Source organism: Equus przewalskii, chromosome X (genome assembly GCF_037783145.1).
Source record: "Equus przewalskii isolate Varuska chromosome X, EquPr2, whole genome shotgun sequence".
Classification (NCBI taxonomy): domain Eukaryota; kingdom Metazoa; phylum Chordata; class Mammalia; order Perissodactyla; family Equidae; genus Equus; species Equus przewalskii.
Window position 1 is genome coordinate 40,291,015 of NC_091863.1, and position 21,582 is coordinate 40,312,596.

The window sequence follows — 21,582 nt, forward strand, 5'->3', positions numbered from 1 at the left end:
AGTTTGCGGGGGTATTTATCTGTCCACCCCTCACTCCCTCCCTGCCTGGTTGTGGATCCTTCATGACTGTGGTTCTCTACTCGCAGCCACAGCTCCTGTCTGCTGGCCCCTCTTCCACTGCTCTAGTTCTCACTGGGTTCTGGTCACATTGCTGTTTCCCCTTGCCTCTTCACATGTAGGGATGGTAATAGCTTCTCCCTGTTGCTGTTCCCTGGGTGTCTCACCCTCCTCAGTTGGTTCCTTTAACTCTGCCAAAATGTCTCTGAATGAACCATTAGTTCAACTCTTTAAATGTAGACACTTTGAATGAACCATATTTTTTATTGCCATGAAGCTGACTAAATCAAGGGGCCAAATTGGAGGTAGAGAGACTAGTTGGAAGGACGTTATAGTACTACAAGTGAGAAATGATAAAGGCCTGAGAGTAGTAGATGGACTCCAGATAGATTATTAAGTAAATTTTGCAAAACTTTGTGCTGGATCATAGATTATGGGAACTAGGTACTGTCAATGGCAAGAGGAGCAGATAGAAGATTAGGACAGATCAGGCAGTTACCAATGTTCAATGTTTTGGAGGTCACAAGGCAGAGCTGATGACTTCCGGAGCCAGAGATGCCCACATGAGCACTGATCCTAAGCCAGAAGTTGTTTGGCTCAGTCTTGTCTTCTTGTTAGAGTTGCAAGAATTAAATGAACACAAAAGTGCTCTGAATATTGTAAAGCACTATACATGTGTGAAATCCAATGGTAATTAGTATTATACTTATGATAATTATTATAATTCTTTCTGAGTATTCATATATCAAGATTAATAAGGGAATTTGAACTCAATTGAAGAAGTGATAGAAATGGTATTTCTCCATGACTCTTCTGGTTAAACTGGAGAGATTCTATAATTTAAAATCCCCTCTTTCCCACAAATGCTCATTCTTGTGTCTCTGTCTACTCTTTGTTCTTTTTCTTTAAGGAAGGGAACAATAACACAGATGATCCTCAACAATCATGTTAGTCTCCTTGCAATTTCTAACTCTCATTCTAGGGGGTGGATGCTGCCTCTGAGTAATTGTGAGTAAGCAATTTGACAGCGTATTTAGGAGGACCTACAGGTTGGTCCAAGGTGAACAATCAAGCAGATAATGCAGAGATCCAGTTAATATTCCCAATCCTTATATTTATAATTGTGATAAAATACACATAATATAAAATTTACCATCTCAACTATTTTTAAATGTACAGTTCATTAAGTACATTCACGCTGTTGTGCAACAGATCTCCAGAACTTTTTCATCTTCCCAAACTGAAACTCTGTACCCATTGAACACTAACTCCCCACTTTCCCCTACCCCCAGTCCCTGGCAAGTCACCATTCCACTTTCTGTCTACAAATTTGACTACTCTAAGTATCTCATATAAGTGAAATCATACAGTATTTGTCCTTTTGTGACTGGCTTCACTTAGCATATTGTCCTCAAGCTTCATCCGTGTTGCAGCGTGTGTCAGGATTTTCTTCCTTTTTAAGGCTGAATAATATTCCCTTGTATGTCTATATCACATTTTGTTTCTCTGTTCATTCTCAATGGACATTTGAGTTGCTTCTGCCTTCTGGTTATTGTAAATAATGCTGCTCTCCGCACTTTTATAGGGTCTTTATCCCAAATTTTGTGTGTGACGTATTTTTGGTATGTGTTCAGGTGTGGGGTCTCTGAAATCTTTGAGGGTCTATATACCAAGGTATGACTCGGAGGTATTTGGACTCTTTTTCACTATATGAGGTTTTAAAATGCTTTGATGGTCTATGTTCCAAGGTTTGAGTCTGAGGTAATTAGGTTCTGTAATCAGTGTCTGTGGTCACTGAGATCCTTCAGAGTCGGTGCTCCATGGTTTAGGTCTGATTTATTTGGGAGGTCTGGGTTTAGGGTCTGAAGTCTTAGAACTTTTAGAGCATCTGTCCAAATTTGGTTCTGAGGTATTTGGTGTTGGAAATCAGAGTGTGAGATCCTTGAACTCTCTGAGTATCTGTGCTCCAAAGTTTGAATCTGAGATATGTGGGGTTTGTGTTCAGGGTGTGCGGTCTCTGAAAACTTTGATGGTCTGTGTTTTAAGATATCAGTCTGAGGTGTTTGGAAATTTGTGTTTAGGGCCTCCTGTCTCCAAACTCTTGAGGCTCTGTCCCATCGTAGTGTTCGGGTATTTGAGTGTCTGTGTTCATGGTGTGAAGTCTCTGAATATTTGAGAGTTTGTTTTACAAGGTTTGAGGCTGAGGTATTTGTGCTTCTCTGTTTAAGGTGTGAGGTCTCTGAAATTTTAGATGGTCTGTTTTCTGAGTGTGGATCTGAGGATTTGGGGGTCTGCTTTCAGGGAGGGAGCTTTCCAAACTCTTGGAGGCTCTCATCCAAGGTTTGAATCTGATATATTTGAGATTTCTGTTCTAGGTGTGAAGTTCCTGAACTGTATGAGGCTTCATGTCGCAAGGTTTTAGTCTGAGGTATCTGGTGGCAGGGAGGTTTATAGTCAGGGTGTGAAGTCTCTGGATTCTTTGAGGCTCTCTCCTAAGGTTTGAATCTGAGGTATTTGGGGGTCTTTTTCAGGGTCTAATGTTTCAAACTACTTTGATGGTGTATGTTCTAAGGTTTAACTCTGAGGTATTTAGATGTCTGTGTTCAGGGTGTGAGGTCCCTAAATTCTTTGAGGATGTGTGTCCCACGGTTGGAGTCTTAGTTAACTAGGGGTCTTAGTTCATGGTGTGTGGTAAGTGAACTCTTTGAGGTTTTGTCCCATGGTTTGAATCTGAAGTATTATGGACTTCAAGTTCAGGATGTGAGTTTGTTGAAGTATTTCAGAGTCTGTTTTCTAAGTTTTGAGTCTGAGGTGTTTGGGTCTGCATTCAGCATTTGAATCCTCTGAACTCTTTGAGGGTCTGTGTCCCAAGTATTGAGTCTGAAGTATCTGGAAGTCCATGTTCTTGGTGTGAGGTCTACGAACTTTTTATTGTCTACAATATTTCAGCTTCTTCATTGAGTGTGTAAAGTTTCTAAACTCTTTGAGTGTGTTTATCCTCAAGATTCAGTGTGACGTATTTGGGGTCTGAGTTTAGGGTTTGTGCTTCCTAAATGCTTTGGTGATCTTTGTTCCAGGGTTTGAGTTTGAGGTACCTGGGGATCTGTGTCCAGGGCATTAGGTCTCTGAACTCATTGAGGGTTTGTGTTCCAAGTTTTGAATCTGAAGTATTTCTAGGGTCTTTATTCAAGATATGAGGTCTCTGAAATCTTTGAGAATCTGTTTTTCCAAGTTTATGTCTGAGGTAATTTGGAGTCTGTGTTCCGTGTATGAGGTCTCTGAAGTCTTTCAGGATCTGTTCCAAGGTTCAGCCTGAGGTACAGTATTTTGGTGTCTGTGTTCAGGGTGTGAGGTCTCTAAACTCTGAGAGTCTGTGTACCAAAATTTGAGACTTAATTGTCCATGTTACTCCGGTCAGGGTATGAGTCCTGAACTCCTCAAAGGTCTGCTCTTCAAGATTTGAGTCTGAGGCGTCTGAGAGGTCTGTGGTCAAGGTGTGAGGTTCCTGAAAATCTTCGAGGTTCTGTCTTTGAAGGTTTATATCTCAGGTTTTTGTGATGTGTTCAAGGTGAGAGGTCCCTGAACTTTTGAGGTCTATGTACCAAGTGTTAAGTCTTAAGTATTTAGTGTGCTCTGGTTAGGGTGTGAGTTCTCTGATTTCATTGGAATTCTATGCCCCAAGGATTGAGTTTGAGGCAATTGGGGGTCCATGATCAGGGTATGAAATCTCTAAAGTTTTAGAGGGTCTCTTCCCCAAGGGTTGAGTCTGAGGTATTTGGTGAGTCCGTATTCAGGATATGAGATCTCTGAAGTCTCTAAGGAGTCTGTGCTTCAATGTTTGAGTATGAGGTGTTTGGGTGTTCGTCTTCAAGGGGTGAGTTCTCTGACCTTGTAGACGTTCTATGTCCTAAGTTTTGTTTGAATTATTTGGAGTCTAAGTTCAGAATGTGAGGTCTTTGAACTTTTTCATTGTCTTTTTTTCAATTTTTAATCTGAGACTTTGGGATTTGTGTTCAAGATGTGAGGCCTTTGAACTCTTTGAGGGTATGTATCCTAAAGATTGTGTCTGAGGTATTTGGGGTTCAGGGGTTCAGACATTTCTTTCTTTTTTTTTTTCAAACATCTTTATATTCTACCTCTTTTTTTTTTTAGGAAGATTAGCCCTGAGCTAACATCTGCTGCCAATTCTCCTCTTTTTGCTGAGGAAGACTGGCCCTGAGGTAACATCCGTGCCCATCTTCCTCTACTTTATATGTAGGACGCCTACCACAGCATGGCCTGTCAAGTGGTGCCATGTCCGCACCTGGGATCCGAACTGGCAAACCCCGGGCCGCCAAAGCAGAACGTGTGCACTTAACCACTGCACCACCAGGCCAGCCCTGGGTGTGACATTTCTAAACCCTTTGATAGTCTGTGTTCCAAGGTTTAAGTCTGAGTTATTCAGGGGGTGGTTTTCAAGCCATGATGTCTCTGCACTCTATATGTTCTATTTCCCAATATTTTACTCAGAGATATTTAGGTATCTGTGTTCAGGGCATGGTCTGTGAATTCTCTGAGGGTCTATGTCCTCAGGTTTGAGTCTCAGGTAGATTTGGGTCTGTCTTCTTGGCATGAGGTCTCTGACCTCTTTAAGTATCTGCCCCAAGGTTTGAATCTGATGTGTTTGGAATTCTGTTTTTAGGGTATGATGTCTCTGAATTGTTTCATGATCTGTCCTAATGTTTAAGTTGAGGTATTTGGGCATCTATGTTCAAGATGTGAGGACTCTGAACTCTTTGAGGGCTTGTGTCTAGTAAAGGTCTGTCAAATGAGAATGAATCTAAAAAGGACCCAATCCTCACCTGAAGGTTGTCCTATCTATCTCACATATATTTCTCTGTTGAATTATGAAAAGCACCCACCTAAAATGGGAGAGCACACCCATTGGAGCAGCACAGAGCCACTCTGAAGCCCCAAATGCCACCCCACGGTGCAGTCTTTGGGTTCAATCCATGTGACAGGCTTCTCTGAGAACTTAAACCACCACTTAACACTGGAGCCTCTGGCATCTTGGAGAGGTTAACTTGGGGGTGGGTCTCAGACGACTAAGGAGCCATCTGAGCTCTGCTCGTTAGCAGATTGTGTGCTAATGATTTCTGGGGGCACAGCCCAAACTGAACCAAGAGAAAAATCAACACACTTAACACCTTAGCTAAAGCCAAAGCTAATATTACATGGAAATGTCCAAATGAATGCAGAGTCTAGTCCTGACAGCCCCAGTACTTGGCATCCAGCGGGTGTTCAATACATACAGGATAAATGAGTGAATCTGAGGGGCAGCAGAGTGTGGGACAAGAGCTCTTATTTGCCAGTAAAGGGCTCCGAGTGTACAGTCTAGCTCTGCCTCTTATATGTTATGTGACACTGTGTAGGTTAATTCATGCCTCTGAGCCTCAATGACATTTTTACCTGTAAAAAAGGCATCATCATACCTATCAGACAGGTTTATTGAGAGGTGTGAGGATGACTTATTTACACAAATGGAGGCCCTAGTGACAGTGCCTGGGCCAGAGCAAGGCAGTGCTGAAGGTCATTGTTAAGAAGAAATTATCACAACGCATGCTGCTAGGCACTGCTGTGCCCTTGGAGGCCATGAATGCATGGTGCTCACTCAACCAATGGTTTGCACTCCTCACTTCTGCACTTCTGAGGGCTGGCATTCATCTCCTGGAGCACCACACCAAACTTGAGCACATAATAACCACTCTCTTCCAAGATCAGCTATCATCATTTCTGCAGTAACTCCAACAGTCACAACACTGCACATATATTGTTTCTAATTCTTACAATAGTAAAACAAGGTAGGGATATGAGGTGCACTTAGAGATTTGGAAAGTGAGCTCAGAGAGGCTAATAAGTAACTGTCTTCAAGTTACATAGCCTGTAAAGGGCAGCAATAGGGGGAAGGGCTGCATCAAAACTCTTGCATGTCCATAGTAGATGCCCTCTCAGAAGGGACCACAAAACAGGACCCAGGAGTAAGTTTATATTTTTCAGCTAGTGTGTGGAGCCCCATTTTCAGAGCTACCCAAGATTGGATGAATTGAGACCAGTGAGAAACAATGCAGTGTCAAGAGACTGGAGTACGCTTATATTTCTTTTTCTGCTTTCAAGATTTTCTCTTTGGCTTTGGTTGTCAGTGTTTTTATTATGACATGCCTTGGTGTGGATTTCTTCATATTTATCCTACTTGTAGTTTGCTGAGCTTTATGGGTGTGTAGATTAATGGTTTGCATCATGTTTAGGAAATTTTCAGTAGTTATTTCTTCAAATAGTTTTTCTGTTCATTTCTCCCTCTCCTCTCCTTCTGGTACTCCCACTATTTTCATGTGGGTGCATGTTATTTTGTCCCATGAGTCTCTGAGGCTCTGCTCATTTTTCTTCATTCTTTTATTTTTTCTATTTTTCAGATTGTATAATCTTGAATGATCTATCTTCAAGTTCACTAATTCTTTTTTTCTGCCAGCTCAAATCTACTGTTGAGCCCCTCTGGTGATTTTCTTTTTCATTTCAGTTGTAATTTTCAACTCCAGAATTTCCATTTGGTTCTTTTTTCATAACTTCTATCTCTTTATTTATGTTCTTTATTTGATGAATCATTGTCATGAAACTTTCCTTTAATTGTTTACACATGGTTTCCTTTAATTCTTTGAACATATTTATAATAGCTGCTTTGAGGTCTTTGTCTTCTAAGTCCCACATCTGGGTTCCCTTAAGGTGGTTTCTGCTGCCTGTTTTTTTTTAACTGTACAAGAATCACACTCTCTTGTTTTGTTGCATGGCTCATAACTCTCTGTTGAACACTAGGCATTTTAGATAATATATTGTAGCAACTCTTGATTCTAATTTGCTTCACACTCCCTCTGAGGCTTCTTGATGTTGCTGTTTTTTTGTTAGTTTATTTGTTTAATGTCTTGCCTAGACTAATTCTATGAAGTATATTTTCCTTGCAGTATGCAGTCTCTGATGTCACTGCTCAGATTTTTTTCCTCCTTGTTTTTATTTTTAAGCCTAGTTTCCTAGAATATATTCTAGGTCAGCATAGCTTAATATTCAATCATGATTATTTAGAGGTTGTGCTTATGCTTCTTTAGCCAGTGATGGGGATCAGGACACACTATCCCAAAATATGGCACCTTGGCATACTGAATATTTTAAACTGAAAGACTGAGAAAATAGTAGAAACAGGAAGGTCACTCTGACCTTCACTTCACCCTTCTCCCCTGAAGCAGGTTATAAAACTCTCATGTGAGAGGTGCCCTCCCTATACCTGAGGAAAGGAGCATCCTTATCTTGAGGACAAGGGGACACCAAGAAGAATCCTAACAAACCGGCCTTGCTAAGTTTCCTTCAGTTTACTATACTTACCTCATACTCCTTGACCTCTCATGTTCCTCCACAACTGTCGACTTTTCATCAAACTTAGCATAAAAATACTCAGGTCTGTTTCTTTGGGTCTTCATTTCCTTATAAAGGCTCCTAAGTCACATAAAACTTACATTAAATAAATGTGTATGCTTTTCTCCTGTTAATCTGTCTTTGTCAGTTTAATTCTCAAACCCAGACAGGGACCCTAAGAGGGTTGAGGAAAACTTTCCTCCCCTAAACCAGTGTAGGGGAGGAAGACATTTCCTCTACCCACTCTGAGTCCTTCTGGCCAGATTACAAATTAAATTGACATGAGACAGAATAACAGGAGAAAATTAAACAAAGCTTTGTAACATGTATACGTGGGAGAGACTCAGGAAAACTGAGTAACTCACCAAAATGGTGGAAGCTTTCACCTTAAACACCATCCTCAGCTAAAGACAAAGGAGGATTTTGGGGGTTGAGGGAGCCAGTTATGGGAGATTACCAGAAAAGCACAGTAAACAAGAGTAAGGTTATCATGCAGATTTAGGTCCTTCCCTTCTGCATTGCTGAGAGTTTTTAGAGATAAGGTCATCCCCCCTTCTTCCTGGTACAGAGATGGAAATACCTTTACTGATGGAGATTTCCTTTACAAATGTAAATGTCTCTTAACAAAGGGTAACATCTACTTTTCAGAGTGTCTTTCATGTCTGAAGTTTTTTTGAGGAAGATTAGCCCTGAGCTAAGACCTGTGCCCATCTTCCTCTATTTTATATGTGGGATGCCTACCACAGCATGGCTTAGAAAGTGGTGCATAGGTCCACACCCTGGATCCGAACTGGCATACCCCAGGCCGCCAAAGCAGACCGTGCAAACTTAATCGCTGTGCCATGGGGCCAGCCCCTCATGTCTGCAGTTTTTAAAAGTAACCAGCTCCAAATAATCCTCATGCCAAAGAGATATACTTTGGGGTGGCCAATTCCAATCCCCCACAGTCCTGCCTTTGAAACTTTTAAGTTTCACAGTCCTTTGAAACTTTAGGAAGTTTCATAGTCCAGAAGCTGGGTGGTAGATTGTTTCATCTCACTGAACATATTTCTTAGTCCTGATAATAGATCAGTCCAGTTAAATTCATTTTAAAAGGCAGTGATGCAGGTGGCTCCCAAAGTTAGGCCTATATTGTGGAAGCAAGCAATCAGGTATCTAATAAGAAGTATTTATATGGAAATAAAAAAAAAAAACAAGGTTAATGGTTGGAGCAAATTATAAACCAGTTCCTGAGCCCAGGGAACAGCCAGTCAAGATCTCTAGATGTCAGGGTTGAAGCATCTTTTGCAGCTTGAGATTTCTGTGATGATGTCATTGGGTGTATCTTTCTGAGTGGCTTACAGCTTACACAAGCAACAGACATGAATCTCTTTTAAGTTTATATCAAGTTGTTCAGTTTCAGTTTGCAAAGCTTCAGGAAAAAGGGCAGGTTCAGTTCTCAATGATTCCAAATGAAAATGAGGGAAACAATTGAAAACATTAGTTTGGAGATTCGTAGCCAGATATTTAAGGGGACTAGAAGAATTCAGGATCCAGTCCAGTTCACAGATAGAAAATAAAACCCTCAAGGACAGTTATCAGAACTAGAACCTAAAATCCATGAATGTGTACTGTAGTTTTTATTGAAACATAACTTTTCTCTCTAAATCACCCTCATTTTTACCAAAGATAGCCAAATTAAGACTAACTGGTTTGCAAAGTAAGTTTAGTTTCAATAAACTTGGCCAAATTATTTACATAAGTACAGCAAGAATAGCCATTGGTCATATAGGCGCTTTTAAATCTGCTTTGCTAGAACTTCTTATAAGGAATCTCAGATTGAACTTTAAAGGCCTCTCAAGGCCAGGAAAGGAAGCCAAGGATTTGTCATCAGGCCTTGCCTGCACTACTTATATTTGGATGAATTCCTCTTTTCTCTTGAGTTTCCCAAAATATTTCAAGGTTCCAGGCATCTGCCAGATAAGTGAGCTTCCTTACTTACTAGGTAAGATTGCTGGAATCTCTGTAGACAAGGTATTAGGCCAATAGTTCCAAGGGGCTTTATTCCAGAAAGTCAACCTTATTCCTCGAAGGCTGTATTGTCATATCTGAGTCTGTACCTGTTTCTCTCAAATGTGACATTCCAGTCAAAGCCTTGGTAAGATAACCAATGTTTCCAATTGTGTCCTGTTATAAGGAGAATAGATTCTTATTGAACTTATGCAAATAACTATTTTGCCATGAAATAACCATACTCACTCACTCAGTAAGTTTCCAAATTCTGGAGGGATCGGATAGGGAGAAAAAGATAAATGTTTCAATTTTGTTTACAAAAACATAATTTACCAAATTGCTATAAGTCATAGTTAGAATAAGAGGAAACATTTTCCTTAAATCCTAAAACAAATCAAAACATTTAAAAAATCAGCCATATTTTAAACAAAAAATCCTAAAATTATAATCATCCTCATCAGTTCATTCAGTCCTGTGTAATCGATTTTTTGAATCTTAACCATCTGTTAGCAGTTTTATGGGGTCATCAGTTTCTCCATTAGAATTCCGTAATTTTTTAACTAGTTCAGTTTTATAATCTAAAAGTTTATCAGAAATGTGCATTCCAGAGTAAATGTCAGAGTCCTTTCCGTGAATCTCTCTGAAGATGAAACACATTTGCAAAAGATTCAGAGTAAAACAATAATTGTCTGCAAAGGACAAAAGACTCAAAAGGGCAACTGACAAACCTGGCTACTTCTGTGACATACATTTCAAGATAATAACTAGAATTATGGCTGACAACCAGGACAGATCAGAATGTTAGGAATGTTATATAATTTTTAAACACCTATATCAACAGCATTCACCCACATAATGCATACATCAGTTTATCGCCACTCATCTTACAGTGCTTCCCATGTCATTTAACATACCAAATAAGCCTAATTAGTGTAGTATTTTCCTCCTTATAGGAAGAGAAAATCTCTTTGAGAAGTCTCAGGGGCCCTCTGAAAATCCTCAGAGAAATTCTCTTCCTTCTTCCAAGTCAAAACAAAGCCTTTATTCAGGACTTGAACTTTTTTTTGGAGGGGGGCGCTTGTCAAAAGTATCAAAAGGTTTTAAAACATTTGGTCAAATACGAAACAAGGCTCACTCTATTCAATCAAAGTGACAACAGAAACAGTCAAGGGGAAACAGTTAAAACAGTCAAAAAATCTTAATAGAGAGACCTCAGTCTTTCTGAACATAGGAAATTATTTTAGTGAAACAGATTTTCTTTTAGGTAGACTTAGAGCAGGCCAAAAGCTCAAGAAAATTATCCTTTGAGAGAAAACCAAATTTTAATTTTTGCACCAGCTTATTTTTAACATTAAAACTAATTTACTTAATTGGATTTACTTTAATCTTAGTTAACTTGACCAGCATAAAACTCCTTTCAGAATTTCTCCTTCACAAACTTTCTATAACTTTCTTTTTACATTCAGAGTTTGTCCCATGCTTTTCTTCTTCCCTTTTAGTGCTTTAGGACAAATTTATCTTTCCTAACCCAACAAACGAAAATACTTCCATTTTTTTACCTTCTTTACTGAAAACATACATTTTACTTTCCTTGAATACAAAGATGTTTGTCTTATTTTTAGTAACTGTAATGACATATATTAATTAGAATTTTAACTCTCACAGACCCTAACAAAAACTAAAAGGGTAAGCAACTACGAACTGTCTTTTATATCAGTATTCTAAACACTTTTCATAATTTCTAGGAAACATGCTACTTCAAGTAATAAATCACAAGGCGTGTTTACTAATAGACCCAAACACTTTTAGCCTCTCTGCAACAAGAAGCCAAAAGTAGATGAACTTGCATTTAATAATTAGTCTAATATCTCATCTTATTTGGAAATGATCTAGATACTCAGTGAGTTTTATCATTTAAATTAACCTAGCAAAAGTTCAAAGTTTCAAGTTACCAAAGAGATTTTGGAAGTTATTTTAGATACACGTCATAACATAATTTTTGTTAAAAGTTCACCTAACACTCTTATCTTTTCCACATCTGTTTAGTTTACCTGTTTCCAATAATTATTTAGATTGCCCATAAAGACTTTGAGACATCAGACAAAATCAGCTATCATTTTAAGTTATCATGCTGATAACTTTGTAACGAGGAAAACATGAGGTGTTTTTTTAAACTAGTGAACCCAGGCTGCATGTCTGCATTGTATCCAATGCTGATAATTCTGAGAACATGTCTATTTTAATCAAACCAACAAACTAAAACAAGCTTTCATTTACCGAAGATTATTTCATATCATCTTAACTTGAGAGACACGTAAGCACTTACTAACGGTCAATTAAACCGAGCTCTTGATTTTGGCCATACCGTCCAGGGATAAAATATCACACATGGACACACATAAACACACAGGTAGACACAGACGGAGATGTTAAATTTTTGTTATGAATTAGGTGCAATACAAAACTCACCAGTTTCTGAGAAACATTTGCATTTCAAAAGAATGGCTCTCAGGTCCTAGAGAAAATGAGAGCAGAAAATTTACATCATAAAGGCACAGAGAAACCAGCCAGGTTTTCTTCAAGATGGAGTTTCTGGGGCATATTTGCCTTATCTGTTTCTAATGTCTCAATCTTTTGTCTCTATATCTAGGAGCATTTTGGGAGGAACAAGGTAGGCCCTGGGGTTGGCAAAAAGACAGGTGAACCTTAAACTGCCCTCTAGAACCATCCCTCTGGCCTTGCAGGGATTTGCAAGACAAAGATGGTTGCTTCCAATTCCCCAAAGAACTGGATTACAGCCTGAACATGAAGAAAGAGGCTGACTCACCCCCTCCAGCTACACCTTTCTAATTGCTTCTTTATATCAGGGAAATTTTTAACTTGAGGTGAATCAAATATTTGTATGTTCTAAAATCTTTCAGGACAATATATCACACCTTTAAATGTCTTACAGTCAGGCAGGGGAAACATTCCCCAGTGAGACAATGTCTATCCACACAATACAATCAAGCAAAAAGAGATACAATCACTTTACATAAAACCTGTAAATATATCAATTTTCTACAAAATTACATCTGAATTCCATCAACTCTTATACCTCTTATTATAGTTTTCATTAGGACTTTATCAATAGGTCTTGGTCTTATAATTTCGGATAGGGGAAACGTTCTCAGTCGGACATTTTAAAACATACTCAGGCAAAGTTGATATAACCTCTTTATAAAAAAATCAGCTCAACCATTCCAACCTGTATAATCTTATCAACACTTACACTTTTATATTTTCTCAATTCAATTGTAACCTGAGTCAGGCTCTTAAGACTAGTCATTTTTTTTGTGTGTGTATTTCCTTTTTAATTTGGCCTTTTCATAGCTACCAATAAAAATTATGATGGGAGCTCCCACAAATTTTTCTCCAGTTTAGAAGTTTTTCCAATTTAAATGATCCATCGTCTGGGCACATTGATGAGCAGGATCTTAACAGTGACTCATACCAACAAGCTTAACTATGGACACAAGAGGCATCCCCACAAGAGATCCAGAAAGTTCACTCCCAAAAATAGTCTAAGTAAAGGCCTTCATTGCACAGCAAGCAACGAAGGTTGAGACGACAAAGGCCCCTTATGAAAGCAATTGGGACCACTTGTGACAGACTCCCCTGAGAGCCGACACTGCCAGACAAAGAGAATGTGTCCCAGAACCCCAGTCTACTCGACTGGCTGCCAAGATGTGTGCTGGTACATGCATCCTCCAGATGGCGGAGACCGGAAAGGTCATAAAGCCAAGCTCTTAAGACACAGAACAAGACAGAAGAACGAAGCTCATCTAATATGCACATTACCAGCTTTAGCTAAGCCTTGGGTCTCTTGGAGCCAGAATACCACCTAGGAGGGAGGTGCCATGGGGTTGGGGTTTGTGTGTGTTTTACAGAGTACCTCGTCATTGCACGGACATTTTCCTGAAGTTGGCGGGGGAACTGTGTCATCTACCCTGTTCTGTGACTAACTCACCCTTTCACTTGAGAATTCTTGAGGTGGTGAGTGCCCTAATGGCTCTTAACTGCTCGACCCATGCCCACCAAAGTTGCAGCCTTTTTGGCTTCCAATATGCCCTTAGCAACAGCTTCCACCTATGCGCATATTCCCAGACAACAGGCTTATACGGATGCCTGTGCCTTAGGACAAACAACAAAAAAAGACAGAGACAAGGAAAAATACTATCTCTGGGAGGAAAAGGATCTACAACCAATGAGTAATCAATCAAATCCTAGAGTCACTGAGTCCAAGAAGCTAGCCTCACCAAAATTTTCTCCTGCTAATCTAAATTTAGAAACGCAAAAAAACCCCTCACTACTCTCACTTCCATTGGACCCTGCAGGCAGAGATCCAGGAGACTGATGTGGTAAGAATTCTTACCTTTTGCTGGTTCTTGTCAGGGGTCCAGGATCTCTTGGCTGCAGCAGTCCAGGAGTGAGCAGTGTCCAGGCAGTGAAATTTTATCCCGTTTAAGTTGCTAAACTGTAGGAGAGGAAGACATTTCCTCTACCCACTCTAAGTCCTTCTGGCCAGACTACAAATTAAATTGACATGAGACAGAATAACAGGAGAAAATTAAACAAGCTTTATAACATGTATACGTGGGAGAGACTCAGGAAAATTGAGTAACTCACCAAAATGGCAGAAGCTCTTACCTTAAATACCATCCTCAGCTAAAGACAAAGGAGGATGTTGGGGGTGGGAGGAGCCAGTTATGGGAGATTGCCAGAAAAGCACAGTAAACAAGAGTGAGGTTATTATGCAGATTTAAGTCCTTGCCTTCCACATTGATAAGAGTTTCTAGAGATAAGCTCATCCCCCTTCTTCCTGGTACAGAGAGGGAGACATCTTTACTGATGGAGATTTCCTTTACAAATGTAAATGTCTCTTAACAAAGGGTAACTTATACTTTTCAGAGTTTCTCTCAAGTCTGCAGTTTTTAAAAGTAATCAGCCCCAAATCATCCTCATGCCAAAGAAACATATCTTGGGGTGGCCAATTTCAGTCCCCCACACCAGTAAGGGATGAGGCCTTTGTTGATGGATCTGTGAGTGGTATGGGGGACACTTTACATTCTGCCACATTTTCTAGTGGAGACTAGTGGCTCTCATGTGCCCACAGGGGTTGCTCTTTAGTGGGTGCAGCCTGGCACATATGCACAGCTTCCCTGATCCCCAGGGAGATGTATGATCTTAATAGGGTACAATTGAGCTGTCTATTTCCCTGGTTCTCTGTTAAACTTCTAGCTGATTTGCTGTTTTGTCTTTTGGTACTGGTTTCAAAAACCTATTAGCCTTCTCTTAATTGTCTTACAGTAGTAAGATTATTACTGTTTTTGACTACACCTTAAGACATGAGTTCCTCGTTCAGGAGAGGAAAGTATTTTCCTTCTATCCTTCTAAGTTCTTGGCTGGGGCCCCTATCACAAAAGACAGATAAACAGGAGAAAAACAAACAAAAGTTTATTCCATGTATACCTCATGTATACATGGGAAGTATCCAGGGAAAAATGAGTCACTCAGAGATGGCTTAGAATTCAGGCCTAAATACCATCAACTAAAGACAAAAGAAAGAAAGGCGTAGGGGAAGCCAGTTATGGGGAGGTGGCCAGGAAAAGTATGGTAAACAAGGATAAGGTTTGTCATGGAAATTTAAGTCAGTGCTTTCTCCACTGATGAGAGTCTGTTGTGACTCAGAGTCATCCTTCCCTTCCTGGTACAGAGAGGGAGACACCCTGACAAATGGAGATTTGCTTTATAAATGGAAATGTCTTTTACAAAAGGGTAACTTCTACTCTGTTTTCAGAGCTTCTCCTGTGTCTGCTGTTTTTCAAAATAATCAGCTCAAAATACATATTCCAAATATACCAAACAGGTGTATTTGGGGGTGGATTTTCTGGTCTCCTATACTCAACACTTTTAAGTAAAATCAGCCCCTCAGCAGAGCTGTGGAGCTGCCAGTCCTCCAATCTTACCTCTCCCCTTGGGTAGAACCTCTGTGCTTCTGCACTAGAGACAGGGCTGGAGACAGGGATGGTGTCCTGCTTCTCCCAGAGTGACACCTCTGTCCTGCAAGTGGGAGCTGAAGGGACTATAGCCCCTGTCTTCTCTGCTTGCCCCTCCCTGCATAAAGCTTCCACCTTATGAGTGGGATCTGGGGCTGGTTGTTGCTCTTAGGACCCCAGCGTTGTCCTGCCTGGTGTACAGCCTCCACCCCATGAGTGGGGCTGGGAGGGGGAAGGGAGCTCTGCTCTTCTCTGTCATGGAATAGAGCTTCTGTAACACAGAGCTTGTGGGTGGGTGGTGGGGATGGATGAGAGATGCCTGTGACCTGCCCCTCCCAGGAAACTGTAGCCCTAAAACTGGGAGCTGTGGGTGAAGGGAGCCCCCATCTTCTCGGCTTGCTTTCCTGGAGTAAGAGCTTCTGTGACATGGAGCTGGGAGTGGGGGGTTGGAGGGGGAGAGAGGAAAGCAGTCGTGCCACAGACTCTCCCTGTTCTTACCAATTTTGTTAGATTTTTTTGAATAAATGTTTCTCATTTTGCTGTATGATCTTAGATCAACTTCCAGAAACATTAAATGGTTGTGTTTTATAATTTTCACCAGTTAAATATTTTTGTCTTTTTTTTTTAACTGGGGTGAGGGTCCACTGAGCTCCTCACACTGTCCAGAAGTCCCACTCCATCTCACTATTCTTGGTGAAAGCACCGTGATCCAAGTAAATTAACAGACAAAATGCAGCAAATATAACAAAGGCCTGCATTTAGCAAGACTTTTTACTATAATTGCATCCATGCCTCAGCTATACCTGCTGACACTGTTCTCTGTCCCATTGGTGACTCATGCTCTCTTTTGTCCTTGGAGGCTTGAGAACCTTTGTTTAAGGCCAGAGCAGCCTAAGACAAGTTGTCCTGAAACTGCCCACATGTGCACTCCTGCCTCTATCGCAAGAGTTCCTCACTTGCCCAAGGATAAAGCCATCACAAGCTGTAGTCCAGTTGTCAAGGAAAAGACACCCATGGCACTGTCATGAAGACCAGCCTGCATGCTGTTTCACCCCTTCCCCTTGCTCATGCCACACCTCGTCTCTTCAGTCACTCAGCAAATGGCTGTGGTGCATGGATGAAGCATGGCCCTGGGGCACAGCAGGGAAGCTCACAAAGTTCTGCTCTTGTGGGCTAACATGCTGTCTCCTAATGGGAATGAATTCTCTTCTACTTTTTGCCTTCCCATTCATCTGTGACCTAACTGACCATTTCCCAATTCTCTGAAATTCTACATTTCCTAAGATTAAAACCAAGCGTTCAACCTTTGTCACCGGATGCTCCTGTGGTGGATGAGCTCGCCTGGGCTTGCTCACTGTTCTCTGCAGCTTGATGCCTGTTCTGCAATGAAGAGATCCTGTCCTAGTTCTTTACTATCTCTAGAGCACCTGTCAGAATTTTGTTTTGGAATTTTTGTTTTTGAGGAAGATTAGACCTGAGCTAACATCTGCCACCAATCCTCCTCTTTTTGCTGAGGAAGTCTGGCCCTGAGCTAACATCCATGCCCATCTTCCTCTACTTTATATGTGGGGTGCCTACCACAGCATGGCTTGTCAAGAAGTGTGTAGGTCCATGCCCGGTATCTGAACCAGTAAACCCCAGCCTGCTGAAAGACAGCATGCAAACTTAACCTCTATGCCACTGGGCCGGCCCCTGTTTTGGAATTTTTTTTTTTTTGAGGAAGATTAGCCCTGTGCTAACATCTGTGTCCATCTTCCTCTACTTTATATGTGGGATGCCTGCCACAGCATGGCTTGATAAGCAGTGCATAGGTCCACACCAGGGATCTGAACCAGCGAACCCTGGGCCACCAAAGTGGAATGTGCAAACTTAACCACTGCGCCACCAGGCTGGCCCCCCTGGTTTGGAATCTTTTGACTGATTATCACATGTGTTATTCTGTCCTAAAACAGCTCCTACAGACAGTCTTAAGAAAATACCTTGCATTTGTATGGCACTTTAGTCATTTGTGTTAACATATGTTATCCTGGTGCATTCTTATGATAACTCTATGATTTGGTGAGGCAAGTAGGTATGGGTATTATTTCCTCTTTTACATAAGAGAGGGTTGATCCCACAAAAGGTAATTTCAGGGACTTTTCTAGAGTCACAAAGCACAAGAGTCCTAAAGTAAGAATGGATCTGAGGTTTCCCAGCTCCTAGCCTAATGCCTACTTCCTTCCACAGGACTCTAGAATTAGGAAATACACTCCCATCAAGAGCAATCAGGTTAAAACAGAATTTGCTGTGCTGAGAATTCTCAGTCACTTGAGATGAGGCAAGAGACATTCAGCTGTTGACTGAACTCTGTAGGTAATTTGCAGACTTCCATTTCCTTCCAGTGTCCTCCTCTACAAAATCAGTAGTGGAACAAATAGGGCTTCCCTCTAATCTTGGCATTTATTGTTGCTAGCAGTCATTCCAGCTCCACTGCCCAGCCGTATGGGTTCCCACCTTCTGGGCTGGCTTGCACTGTGATATTAAGTCACCAAACTTACCTCCTTTCACCTTGACTTTCTTATATGTAAAATGGGGCTAATACCCCTTTCCCTCCAGTATCCTTTTGTTGATACTTCAACAAATCATAGGTTATAATGTGGATGTTCTGGAATAATACACATTGACCCAAAAGTCAAGGACAAATGGAAGATCAAGACAAATGGAAAACCCCACTCTAGCTCCATCTCTGACAAGGATTATTCTCCAACTACCAAGTCGTGGAGTGATTTTTTGCTGTGTAGCCTTGCGGAGGACCTATGTCTGAATCTGTTAATTTGGCGCATAGCATTTATATACAGCCTTATGCTGATCACAATCTTGTTTCTCTTTCCTTATTGGATTATACTAATATATTTGCATACTCCACTATTTTTGAAGTAGTGCCTTCTACATTATCTCACACAATTCCTAAAATAACTCTTGTGACTTAGGCAGGCCAGGCGTCGTCATTTCCATTTCTCTCCCTGTAGCTTCTTCACCCCATCAGCACCAGTCACCTCATGGAGCCTCAGTGCACAACTTTTTCAGAAGTTAGCCTGGGAGAGCATAGCACTCTGTGCAGAGGAGGGGGTCTGAGAAACTTGAATGAATGAATGAATGAATTCGTGACTTCCTAGTAGCACCACTGTCACTTGGCAATAAAAAATAGAGGTTCTGACCTTTTTGTTTTTCTGCTTTACCTAAGTACAAAATGCTAAGGTTTAAAAAACACGAGCATATCTGACATTTGGGGAATGGGTACCATGAAAATTCTTACCATGTGATTACCTCCTTATTACATCAGTGTCATTTATTTTTACATAAAAGGGAAGAAATGGGCAACTGCAAGCTTTTTGTTTCTATTTAAAGCCTAGATGCTTTTAAGCAGCACTCGCTGATGTGGCTCAAGGCTGCCCCAGGAAGAGAAGCCCAAGGTGTCCTGGCCCACATGCCAATCTATGTCATCCTCTGGGATATACGGGACGTCCTGATTGATTCATATGTAAAGTTATAGGATCACCCGATAACCAGACCCCACCTGCTCTGATACCATTTTAACAACTTTTTTTACATGATCTTTCCTTTGTCTTATAAATAAATAACTCACATACCCATGCCTTATAAATTGAGCCCTACCCTCAATCCATTGCAGCTCTTCACTGCCCGTGGGTCCTGTCCCCATGCTATTCTCTGAATTAAAGAGCACTACTACCAGACCTTGAGAGTCCAAGAAGTCTTTCTGTTGACGACTCAGCTTGCCGAGCCCACATCATTTCTTCTGGTGTCCCGTACGGGGATCTTGCTTCACTGGCTTGTGAGCTGAAGTTCTGGCAAGTGTGCTTTTCTTCCTTGTGCCTTCCTCTTTTTCAAGGATGGATCTAAATTCACTTATTCATTGGAAACCTTCTTGGACAGCTGTATGAATCCAACTTTGCTGCCCGTGGCTACTCTATGGGGAAAACCATGGCATTCAGCCCAAAGAGAATTAGTATCTTAAGCCTGAGGGTGATGAAGAATGAATTAATCCATTCCCTCTTAATCCTATCTCTAATATATGAATTTTACATGGGCGCAGGTCGACCACTTAAGTCATTAGGACGGTCGCCAATCTCCAAGACTCTCATGGCAGGTTTCTTTTCCTAAGGCTGGATTGGGATTCCTCCCTATGGCTCCTGACCACATTCCAAACTGCAGGAAGGTCCCAATTGAGACTCCAGTCCAAGGAAAGTGCCAGACTCTAAGCTTTGGTTGAGTATGGGAACACCTTCCTGGGAGAACGGCTCCAGGACGCAATTGGGTAGAATGTCTCCCAGACCGGCAGAAAATTCTTCACTATTTTTCTCTATACTTCTTTTATCTCTGGGACTATTCATCAGGCATCTATTACTGCCAGGTATAATAGGGAAGATATACAAGGGATGCAATGCAGGGGGACGTCCACATCACCCTTTGCTATAGGAACCCCATGGGCAGAACAACGGGTAGGACACTGTCCTAGGTTCAGGGGGGATTTCAAGGTAATGGAACCTTTTCTTTCATCTCTCTTAAAGTTACAGTGGCCATTTTGGTCTCCTTTTGAGCTCTGCAACCGAGAAACAAAGAAATCTTTAAAGAGTCAAAGGCTCCATCTCTGGGAGTCCCCCCACTCTGGTTTCTGGACCTGATCACCCTGGCAACCCCAAGTGGGGTGCCCTCTCTTGGCAGTTGACTTGTTGAGTATTTTAGGCACCTACTGAGTCACTTATGAGGATAGGGGACCTGTGATTTGTTCTGTGAACTGTCCTGCTGGGTTGTGTGCCTGGCACAGGAACTGTTATGTGACCCTTATCTTGATAACCCTGGCGAAGAGGCCATGAGGGCAAGGCATAATCCCCTCTTTTCCTTTCTTTGTCTGTCTTGTTCGTCATCTTCTCTGTTGTCATCAAGTTGGGGTTAAGTTCAGGCTAGACCTGAATAGAACGTAGACCTTCTGTAAAATTGAAAACTTCAAAAAACTTTTTGCCAGGGACTTAACTCTCAACCCTGGCACTGGGAGCCCCAGTCCCCCAGCCCACTCCAGGCCTTCTCCTCCTGCTTCCCTGGCTTACCTGGTGCTGGCTCAGGGACTAAGTGCCCAGGCTGAGTGGGACTTGATTAAATCTTATAACTATGTTGATACTCGCAGTCGGGCTCTGCACCCTTCTCTGGCCGGCTGTCAACCAGACACTGATGGTGCTTTACCACCATGGGGAATGCCCCAAGCATCCCTGGAGACTCACCCCTTGGGTGCATTTTAACTAATTGGAAACACTTTCAACTGGATGGGTCATGCCCCAGAAACTCCATCTTGGAGAAAACTTGAGGGCTTTCTCTGTGCCTTTGTGATGTAGTTAACTCTAGGACTGAAAAAAAAGGGAAAAAGGAAAAACAGCCATAAGAGCGCCCTTGCCAAAAATCTAGCATCTTGAGTGTCTTCTCCACAAATATAGGTAAAAAGGCTTAAAACAAAATTTGGATTCATAACTGGTGAACTTTGTATTACTGTATCTGATTCATGGAAGTAATTTAAAAAAAAATAGCTGTGGAGACTCTGTGTTATGTATGTCTATATGTATGTCAGATGTGTGTGATATTTTTACTTCTGGATGGTATGGCCAAAATTAAGAGGTCTGTTTAATTGGCTTAAATTAAGTGCTTACATAAATTCTAAATGTAATAGAAATTAACCCAGTGTCTTTCAAGTTAACATGAGATAAATTAATCTTTGGTAAACAAAAGCTTGTTTAAGATTGTTGGTTTGGTTGAAATAGGCATGTCCTTAGAATTGTCAGTATTTCGATATGATGCAGACATGTAGCCTGGGTTTACTAGTCAAATAAGCTCATGTTGTCTTTTAGAAATTCATCAGCAAAATAATAGCTTTAAATGATAGCTAATTTTGTCTAATGTCTCATGAAGTTTTCATGGATAATCTGAACATAATTGTTGGAAACAAGTGATTTAAACAAATAAAAATGGGTAAGAGTTTTTGGGTACAATAATTATGTTTTATGGTCTGTAT

The 21,582-nt window shown here is 41.0% G+C and overlaps 2 long non-coding RNA genes across 3 annotated transcripts in view; one reads left to right on the forward strand and one right to left on the reverse strand.

Annotated features, from left to right (window-relative positions):
• LOC139081152 (uncharacterized) overlaps positions 1–21,582 on the forward strand; it is a 182,884-nt gene that overhangs the window by 76,450 nt on the left and 84,852 nt on the right. The window lies entirely within an intron of this gene.
• On the reverse strand, positions 11,910–14,040 carry LOC139081153 (uncharacterized). Its single transcript, XR_011536214.1, has 2 exons — positions 13,901–14,040; positions 11,910–12,001 (listed from the first exon to the last, which is right to left on the reverse strand). It is a non-coding gene; the product is annotated as an uncharacterized lncRNA (long non-coding RNA).